We start from the raw sequence: 10822 nt of genomic DNA on the forward strand, positions 1-10822 counted from the left end.
GCACCAGAACGATGGTGACTCTGCCCTCCCTAGACTCAGCACAGGAAGGGCAGAGGGGACCTGCTGCAGCTTCCAAGCCCTCTCCCCCTTGCTGCTCCAGGGCTCTTCACCTCCCCCACCTGGAACTGCTGGGGCTGCACGCAGGGAGTGGGGGCGCTGGACTGAGGGTCAGGGGCTGGGCAGAACTGCTGCAGGAACAGGCTTGATTGGGAGGTGAGGGAGAATTAATGGCAGGTGTTGGGCTGAGCGCTCCTACCACAGGGCCAGCGCAGGAAGTGTGGGAGGGGCAAGACTGAGCGTCTTACAGCACAGGGTGGGAATGTATGGAAGCAGCAGTTTGCAAAAAGAGACGGGCCAGAAATACAGTATTGCTTTGTCAAAAATCTCTCGAGTTCTGGGGTCAATTCAGATTTCCGGGACATGATCTGCTCTCTGGGGCTGGCAGCCATGAAGTCAGCAGCCAGCGGTTTGTCAGGGCGAACCATGCACTCCTGCTCCTTCCAGCTGCCAGCCAAGCTTGTGGCTGCTCTTCAACCCCTTGGGGGAAATCAGCTTCTGGGACATTTGCAAGCTGCCCCCTGCCTGCAGCCCACCTGGCAGCTAAGCCACTGTCCATCAGGGCATACGCAGTCTGTGCTCAGGACACAGCGAGCCTGCCCGGTCCAAGGAGTCAGGTGATAGTGCTGGACTCCACTGGGGGTGAGTTTCCTGCTCCAGTGGGGCTGGGAGATAGCACATTCCGCCTGAGAACCAATCACTTTGGTACCAAACCAGCGAGGGGCGACCAGCGTAGCAAGACCCAGGCTCCCTCTCATTCCCTGCAGGCTCAGCTCATCAGCAGCTATCCCCACAGATACCTGGGTGTAGGCCCATCTGCCAGGGGCTGTAAGCCCAAGAAAGCTCTGATTATATGGAGTCCCCAGGGCATAGCTAGCTTGTGCAGCTGAGCCCAGCCAGCCGACCGGAGCCAGAGACTGATCCGCTTGTGGGAGGAACGAGATCCTGGGACAAATACGCCTGAAACCCCAATGCCGCCAACATGCACCCTGAGCACCAGGGCAGGGAGCAGTCGCCACAAATGGGGAGCCGTGGCTGAGCATTGAGCCAGCCGGGGGCACCGGTATCATGGCTGAGGGGAAGCTGAGCCAGGGGGCTTTACGATAGGGGGTGGGGGCAGGATCCCCACTCAATGTCTCCTGCTGCCCTGTCCCAGCTCTTCTCCATCCCTCTCCCCACACAGGCATGGAGCACATGGGACAGCCCTGCCCACCACCCATGGGCAGGAGGCTAATGTGGCTCTAGGGGAGCAGGAAGGTTCGGGCAGGCTCCGACTTCCCAGGCTTGGGGCAGATGCAAAGCCCAAGCAGCAGTCCAGGGCAGTAGCTGAGGAGCCCAGGCTGCTGCCCCTGGAAGGGACGTGGGGGAGGGCTCCTTTGAGCCATGGGGCCTGGGAGGATAGAAAGCCCCTCCTTGTCTGGGGGAGCTGGCTGACTGCCTGAGGCAGTGGAGTGGGGTAAGGCCTTGGTGAAGGTCACAGCCTCAGTCTGGCTGGCTGGGGCTCTGATGTTTTGCCCGGAAGAGGAGCTGTGACGAACTAGGAATGTTCTTAATGTTTTCTTCTGGAATACTGTGTTGGTGCCTCAGTTTCCCCATGCAGTTCTTATCTAGGTGGTGGGATAAGGGTGTGCGATTGCTGCAGAGCAAAGGGCCAGTGCACCTAAATGCTGGGCACTTGTCTCCTAGCAACTGATGGCCTGGGCCTCCTCTGCAAAGGTGCGAACTGAAGGTGTTGAGGACAAAGAGATCAGGTGACCTCCTGGCCCGGGGAAGAGGGCCTGACAGAGAGGAGGGGCTGGAGGGGTGGTTGTCTGGAGCTGGCCTGGGGATGAGGAGTGAAGTGCAGACCTGAGGGTCTGGATCTCACTGTCTCACCTAGATGGACCGGACCCGGCTGAGGGGTCCGGTTTGCTGTATCTACAATCTCTGTTTTAGACCCTGTTCCTGTCATCGAATAAACCTCTGTTTTACTGGCTGGCTGAGAGTCACGTCTGACTGCGAAGTGGGGGTGCAGGACCCCGTGGCTTCCCCAGGACCCCACTAGGCCAAGTCAGAGCAGAGCACCAGGCATGGAGTAGAAGATGGGGAGGTCTGGGACTGTCTGTCCCTCCAGTGGGAGTGAGTGCATTCCACCATGCTCCAGGGCTGCTCCTCAAGAAACCTCTGTCTCCTTAACACAGGAGGTCTGCCCTTACTGTGGACCACTCCATCGTGTCAGAGGAGAGCAGTTATTGAGCACGCTCCTCAGCCCAGAGCTTTAGGTCACTGAGCCCAGGCCATGGAGTGCCTGGGAGATAAGGAGTGAGCCTAGGAATCTGACACGAGGTTTTGGGAAAGTTGTGTCAGACTGGAGGCCAGGTGTGACATGCTGCATCATTCTGCACTAGCTGGATGTGCCGTTGTTGTAGCCCAACCAGGAGGTGACAAAAGCATGAACAGTTGAGGCCAGGTCTCATATGCCGTGATGGGGGGAGTCTCCGAGGCGACTGGAGCTGGTGGAAAGTATCACTTGCAGACGCTGCTGTGTGAGTGTGTGGTATCCAGGAGGAATCCCAGTGCCCCCTGCCAATCCCAGACTGCGTGATGGCACCAGGGACAGGCTCCTGTGTCCTGTATTCTCTGCACTGGTGCCAGGCATGGAGCCCCAGGTGCCCAAGGGCTGGTAGCCGGAGCTGACAGCAGGTATCCTGGGAACAGGCCTGGGACCCAGGCAGGCATGTGTGCAGCAGAAGGTGGCAGGGGCAGGATTAAGGAATCGGGACACAGCTGTGCTCAGCTGTGTCCCCCCTGGATGAGCATCACCTGGGGATGGGCAGGCTGGGGACAAACTACACACCCTTGGGGAGTGTCTATACTAGGAGGCAGGGGAACCCACTGTGTCCATTGTCCCACTAGTCTGTGTCTGGGGAGACATTTCCCCCCATACCCCTCTCTTTGCTCCAGTAACTCCTCAGCAGGCAGCCTCTGCCCTTGGTCCCAGGCTCAAGGGGAAGGGGGAGTGGGAGCCAAGAGAGCTCTGGGGGAAGCCAGTGGTGCTGAGAGGGGTCTGGGGCAGGACAGAGATCCTGGTGCTAGCCCTTTCCCAAGGGGCAGTGGGGCAACCCTCCACACAGTGTCAGCCCCTCCTGGGAGATCTCCCCCTTCTCTGCACTGCGGCACCCACAGGGTTAACCCTGCTGTGACCCCTAGGTGTGAACTCTCAGGGGCTAGGCCCACCTGAGTGTCCTGGGCAGGAGCTGTGGCCTTTGTCCAGCAGGGGGAGCCCTGCTGCTTCTGCCTCCAGAGAACTGGGCAGGTGTGGCGGCACCATCCCCTGTGCACAGGCTGGGGACAAAGCTGCCAGGTTCCCCTGCGTGTCCCAGCTCCCCCAAATCCCAGGGGGGGAGCTGGATCCAAACACTCATGTTAGACCCAGGACAAGCCCAGAAATGTGTCTCCCTTGCATCTGGGGGGGTCAAGCGTCTGGCTCCAAGCAGTCTGGCCATCTAATCCAGCCCCTATTGTCTCCCCAAGAAACTCCAGCACAGTCTAAAAATACAGCCTGTGCCATTGCTAGCCTCCTCCTGCCCTCTCCGAGCAAAGCAGGGTAAAAATAGCCATCTCCAGGGTTGGGCTGTGAGACACGGCATCAATAAGGTGGCATGGGGGAGCATCCCAAACAGCCTCAGACTGGAGCGGAGCTGGCTAGCACTGGGAACAGCAGCTCTCCAGGTAGCAAAGACCCCGGCGCCAGCCTGCTCCGAACTGCAGAAACAGCCTGGGAGGTAGGAGGGAAGAGCCGACCCCTATTGGCCCAGGGCCCAGTCCAATGCAGAAGCCCCCTGGCCAGGAGGGCCTTGACTCAGGGCGCGCATGGATGAGGAGGAGACTCTGAGGTGGTGCAGAGGGAGATGTCATGGAGTTCCTGGGCAATACTCTGGAACTGCTCCCCACAAAGCCAGTCAGGACTTTGGGGAGCCTCCTCTCCCTCGGAGCAAACTGTCTGCAGGGCAAGAAGCTCACACGGCTTCACCTCTTGGGTCTCTCCTTGGAGCATTCAGCATCCTCTGCCCCTTTGTGTGCTTCCCACAGCGAGCCCACCCAGGCGAGGGCCTGGGGAAGCCACAGGGTCCTGCACGCACCCCCAATTCACTTCACAGTCAGACATGACTCTCAGCCAGCCAGTAAAACAGAGGTTTATTAGATGACAGGAACAGTCTAAAACAGAGCTTGTAGATACAGCGAACCGGACCCCTTAGCCGGGTCCATTCTGGGGCCCAGCAAGCCAGACAACCCTGTCTGCACTCACTTCCCATCCCCAGCCAGCCTCAAACTGAAACCCCCTCCAGCCCTTCCTTTCTGGCCTTTGTCTCTTTACCAGGCCAGGAGGTCACCTGTTTGTTCACCTTTTAGAGCTATTCCTTCCTGACCATTGTTGCCAGGATACAGAGTGTCAGCCATTTAGTATCAGAGGGGTAGCCATGTTAGTCTGGATCTGTAAAAGCAGCAGAGAATCCTGTGGCACCTTATAGACTAACAGACGTTTTGGAGCGTGAGCTTTCGTGGGTGAATACCCACTTCGTCACACTTGAGACTTAAGAAATGCATAGGGGAAACTGAGGCACCCACATAGTATTCAGAGGAAACATTAAGAACAGTCCCACTTCGTCACAGGAGAGGTCAGGTTCTCTGGCTCTGTGATAAGTCTGGCACATCAGGCACTGTTACTGTTACTCAGAGAAGCGGTGGGCACAGTCCTGCTTTCCCCCAGGAAGTCAAGATCCTGCCCCAGGATCTCCGAGCAGAGACAGACACAGCGTGGCTGGTGCATATGTCTGGCCAGGGCTCTAGGCCTGCAGCTTGTCTCTGCTGAGGCCTCTCCCAGTGCCTAGGACCATAGGGCACCCACCAGCCCTCCCAGCTAGGAGGGTTTGGTTGTAAGCACTGAGAATCTGGAGGCCAGGGCCTGGCCCCCCTTGGCTGTGGGGTTCCCAGTGTTCCCCATTCCCACATAAATCAATTTGGAGCCCAGTGACCAAGCCAGGTCCCGTCAGAGGATTCCCCTCCAGTCCCTTCATGTGCACTTGCAGGACAGGCTGAGGCATGGGGATGGGTCCTCCCAGGAACCAGCCAAGGCTCTGCTGCATGGGGTGCTGCATGGCACAGCCTCTCCTGGCATTTCTCCCTGTGGCAGGGGACTGTGCAAACACCTGGCATCTCCGTGATTCAGGGAAATCCTCTGGCCTGCCTCACACAGCAGCTCAGACTAAGGGATCACTGGTCCCTTCTGGCCTGAGACCCTCTGAAGCCTCTTGTAGGGTGCAGCCCCCCCATGCTCTGCACATGGGCCCCCTTGGCCAGCTCCCCCACTTTGCACCTTCCCTCCTGCCCAGGGGCCACCTTTGTCACCAGGGACCCGAAGGCTGAAGCAGGTGCAAGTGGCTGCCATAGTCTCTGGGAGCCTCAACCTCCGGCGAGGTCAGGCCCCAACAGGCCACACTGTAAACAAGCTACAAGAAAAACAGACAGACAGACTGGCCCACTCACTGCAAGGATTCACTCTGCTTGTTCCTCAGCAGGGGGTCTCCATCTCAAAGCAGCTCAGTTTGGGCATTAGTCAGGTGCAGCAGGGTGGACTGCCTGTGCCTGCATCCCCACCCTCTGGCTTCTCAGCACTTCTGCCCTGACTTTAATGATGATTTTACAGATTTTTTTAAACTGACTTTCAGAATTTTTAAAAAGAAACTGCTCTCTGATTAATCCCAGAGCGAGCTGTAATCACATTGTAATAAGCCACAGCTCCTGCTTATCTGAATGTGTAATCACTGCAATGAATAATACTCAGTACTTAGCATTTAGCTAATTAGCTCTGTCTGGGGGGTGCTGGGCTTTTCACAGACAGACCCTCTCCTGGGCTGCCCACTTGGGAGTCACAGCTCTGAACAGGTAGGGGCAGAAGCCAGCACCTGGTCAGTTATGAATGGTTAATAAGAACTGCTTGTATTTTGAAGGCCCCAGTCAAGGTGCTGGACTCTGTACAGACACCTGGTGAGACAGTCCCTGCCCCAGGAGCTCCTGGTCTACTTAGACAAGGCAGGATTATTATCCCCATATGACACATGGGAAACCAGGCACAGAGCTGCAGGGACTTTCCCAGTGTCACACGGAGAGTCTGTGACAAAGCCAGGAACTGAATCCAGCTCTTCCAAGTCCTAGTCCAGCCCCTGAACCTCTGATTCCTCCTTCCCCTACAGCCAGCGCTAATGGGCAGCCTGCACAAAAGGTCTAGCTGTGCTCAGGACAGCTGCTGTGCACACCCTCAACTGCCACTCTGGGCAGCATCCTGGAAGAATCACAGAACTGGAAGGGCCCTCGAGAGGACACCTAGTCCAGTCCCTTGCACTCATGGCAGGACTGAGTATTATCTAGAGCAGGGCTTCTCAAAGTCGGCCGCTGCTTGTTCAGGGAAAGCCCCTGGCGGGCCGGGCCGGTTTGTTTACCTGCTGCATCCGCAGGCGCAGTTCACCGCTCCAGGCCAAAGGGGGCTGCAGGAAGAGTGGCCAGGCGGTGAACAGCAGCCAGTGGGAGCCGCAATTGGCCAAACATGCCGATGTGGCAGATAAACAAACTGGCCCAGACCATCAGGGGCTTCCCCTGAACAAGCGGCGGCCCAGGTTTGAGAAGCGCTGATCTAGATTGTCTAACCTGCCCTTCAAAACTTCCAATGACAGAGAACCCACAACCTCCTTGGGCAATTTATTCCAGTGCTTGTCTACCCTCGCAGGAAGTTCTTCCTAATGTCCAACCTAAACCTCCCTTGCTGCAGTTTAAGCCCATTGCTTCTTGTCCAATTCTCAGAGGTTAAGGAGAACAATTGATCTCCCTCCTCCTTGTAACAACCTTTTATGTACAAATGCATTTTTTTCAGTCTTCCCTTTAAACATTTTTGTTGCTCTTCTCTGGACTTTCTCCAGTTGGTCCACATCTTTCCTGAAATGTGGCTCCCAGAACTGGACACAATACTCCAGATGAGGCCTAATCAGCATGGAGTAGAACAGAAGAATTACTTCTCGTGTCTTGTTTACAACACTCCTGCTAATACAGCCCAGAATGATGTTCGCTTTGTTTTTGTAATAGTGTTACACTGTTGACTCACATTTAGTCTGTGGTCCACTATCACCCCTGGATTCCTTTCCGCAGTGCTCCTTCCTAGGCAGTCATTTCCCATTGTATATGTGGGCAACTGATTGTTCCTTCCTAAATGGGGTACTTTGCATTTGTCCTTATTGAATTTCATCCTATTTTATTTCAGACCATTTCTCCAGTTTGTGCAGATCACCCCGAAGTTAGCGCCAGCTCAGGGGCTGTGTCGGGCACTGCACAGACACCCCCTGGGTCAGTGCTGGAAGGAGTCCTGCGGAAAGGGATCTGGGGGTCATAGTGGACCCCACTGCTGTCTTCCACCCCACTGCCCCCACCTCCAGGGGATCCCAGCCCCACCCAGAGCAGGTCACTGCGACCCTCCCCCTGGAATCTCAGCCTTGACCAGAGCAGGTCACTGCCCCCCACAGGGGATCCCAGAGAAGGTCCTTGACCCTCCCCACCAAGGGATCCTAGCCCCACCCAGAGCCTGCCCCTCCAAGGGGACCCCAGAAAAGGTCTGTGCCCCCTTCCGCTAGGATCCTAGCCCTGCCAAGAGCAGGTCACTGCCCCCACACACACCAGGTTCCTGCCCGCAGCGGGTCACTGACATTCCCCTCCACGCCAGCCCCCTGCCCCGGGGGATTCCACCAACTTACCTAGTGAGGTAGGAGCTGGTTCCCAGGAGCTGTAAAGGCTGGGACTGCTGCCCTCCTCTCGGCCAGCCAAGCTGTCCCCATACCCACAGATTGAATCTGAGCTGCAGAGGATGGCTAGTCAGGTTTGTCTGCCTAATTCACACATCAGGAGGCTCATGCCGCCCACCTGTGCAGAGGTTAATTACTCAGGAAAACGAGGCAGGACTTGTCCTTTTTGATTGATCATGACAGTTCCCTGCGCTCATAGCTCTTCCCCAGGACTCTCCATCGCCCGTGCTCCAGGGAACATGCAATGACCTGCTGGTAGCTTGGCCTCACCCCTCAGCACATGGAGGCCCACTGGGTCACAAGAATTATCTTCATCTTATGCTGGGGCTGTCACAGCTCACAGACTACACTTTCACTCAGTGCCTGGGGCAATTCTGTGGGCTCAGGCTGGGGTAACTGTGGGAAATAAGAACATAAGAATGGCCATATTGGGTCAGCTCGACGGTCCATCTAGCCCAGTATCGTGTCTTCTGACAGTGAGTCATTGAGTCATAGACTTTAAGGTCAGAAGGGACCATTATGATCATCTAATCCGACCTCCTGCACAATGCAGGCACAGAATCTCATCCACTCCACTCCCACAACAACCCCTTTAACCTATGTCTCGAGCCACTGAAGTCCTCACATCAATGTTTAAAGACTTCAAGGTCAGAAACCTCCAGCAAGTGGCCTCATCCCCATGCTGCAGAGGAAGGCGACAAAACCCCCCAGGGCCTCTGCCAATGTGCCCTATAGAACTCAGATCCCACCCCATCTAATATCCCCATCACAGGCCACTTGGGGATAATTTTATCGGCTAATTAGTCAAAGATCAATTATATTGCCAAATTAGGCCTATCCATCATACCATCCCTCCGATATACTTATCAAGCTTTAGTCTTGAAGCCAGATATGTCTTTTGCCCCCACCTGCTCCCCTTGGAAGGCTGTTCCGAACTTCACTCCTCTAAATGGTTAGAAACCTTGTCTAAATTTCAAGTCTAAACTTCCTGTGCCAAACGCCAGAGGTGCCGAGAGGCGATGAACAGAACAGGGATCATCAAGTATCATCCCCTTCCTCGACTCCAGCTTCTGGCAAAACAGAATGGCTAGGAAACATCATCCCTTACAATGTAACGGTCCTGTGGACTGTGCAGGAGGGCCGGACTGGATGGTTTGAGTCCCTTCTGTGACTATGATGAATCATTAGGTTGCTCAAGATATCTGAGTGCTACAAATGTCTAAATATCTAGCTAACTAGCTATGTTAGCACTTATGGCTCCATGCCAGGGATCTTATTTAACCAGGTCAGCTGATTTCCAGATAAGGCAGACGGTGGGGCCTTCTGCTCTTGACTAGTCACTTAGATAACTCATCCAATCAAAGCATTAACATGAAAACAGCCGGTGAATCTCTGACCCAAATCCAGTGAAGAGTAACCAGAACATTACCATTCCTACTTCGCATGTCCCGGTTCATATCATATCCTGACTTGTCTGCTCCCTTCTCTTACCTCATCTCTCACTCCTTCAACTTACAGTAGTCGGTTACCATATTGGCTCCTCCATCCCTGTGCAAATTGCCTGTGGTTATTAAATCTGTCCGCCAGGGATTCTGGACTGTTATGTCGTTATCAAGTAGATCTGGTGGTTCTTACTCGTGAGACCTGCCGGGCGAAGCCTTAATATATATCCTTAGCTTGGATCTTATTTTCTGCCTCCACCTGATAGATATTAGAGGGCTCACTATGCAGCTGACTGGTTTCCCCAATCTCATGGTAGGTGCCGGGCGCCCTTCTTCTGTTCTCCCACCACTTCCCCTGGAAAGACCCCATTGATCAGAACAGAGTATTCAGGCAAGGTAACTGATTCGTCCTCGGCCAGCGTGAATGATTCGGCGCCTCCCTGACAATACCTTCTCTATCATCCGTGTTTCGCGCTCTCTGAGTCTCAGAGCTGAGGATTAGTATTGCTCATCTCTTTTACATCCAAAATATCAAGAAACTTGGTACCTACAGTCTCTCTATAGAGCACAAGCCTTCGAAAGCACAGGGAGAGCATGGCGTGAGGTTGCCTCGGCGGTCATCTTCTCTTTCCCCGTAACATTTCGCGCGGCCTTCACCTGGCACTGTCACAGAACAAAGTAACAGAACTCCGGGCAACAGAAATTCTCTACCCCTTATTCTCTCCTAGCTACTAAAGAAATCTTCCTACCAGTTTTAAAATAGAAAAGACTTTAGTGTATACGATAAACACGAAAAAAACACAGATCACAATAATACTGACATTAAGAGATCCACCATAACAGCTCTTGCATTATAAGAACGAATATTATGAATAGAACAGTCTGAATTTGAAGAAGATACGCAGCGCGAGATTAAACCAGTCCAGCACAGTAACAACACAGCATCGTAATACAACTCTCACCACGCTCCACTTCATTAAAGCCTATTGCTCCTGTTCCTTGTACTCACAAGCTTTGTAAGGAAAATGTAATAGAAAGCTATAATAGGAGTTAGTTCTAGGGAAGCTTGCTTCCTCCTGATGCCGGAGAAATCACCGAAGACCCAGCCCGACAAAAGCCAAACCTCCGAAGGTTCCACTTACTTATTGAAATTCTTCCTAGTTCCTGCTTCGGTCCCTCTGGTCAGGTGTGTTTGAAGTTCACCTTTGTTAAATCTCTTCAGTTCAAAAGCCATCCTACACCCTACCTTACCTATCTAACTTATGAACACGCCCCCCAAATCACAGACAGCGTTAAAATTTCACTGGAGGTGATTCTACGAACTTAACTTATATCAGAGTAATACCACACATGCACATTTACATCATTACTAGTAAACATGTAACTACAAGAACTCTACATCTAAGGAAAAGTTTTAACCAGTGATTCCGGGAAACTTCTCATGGGAGAGTGCATCATACTTGTTGAAGCTCCTGAAATGTGTTTGAATTTCAAAAT

Source organism: Chelonoidis abingdonii, chromosome 1 (assembly GCF_003597395.2).
Source record: "Chelonoidis abingdonii isolate Lonesome George chromosome 1, CheloAbing_2.0, whole genome shotgun sequence".
Lineage (NCBI taxonomy): Eukaryota > Metazoa > Chordata > Testudines > Testudinidae > Chelonoidis > Chelonoidis abingdonii.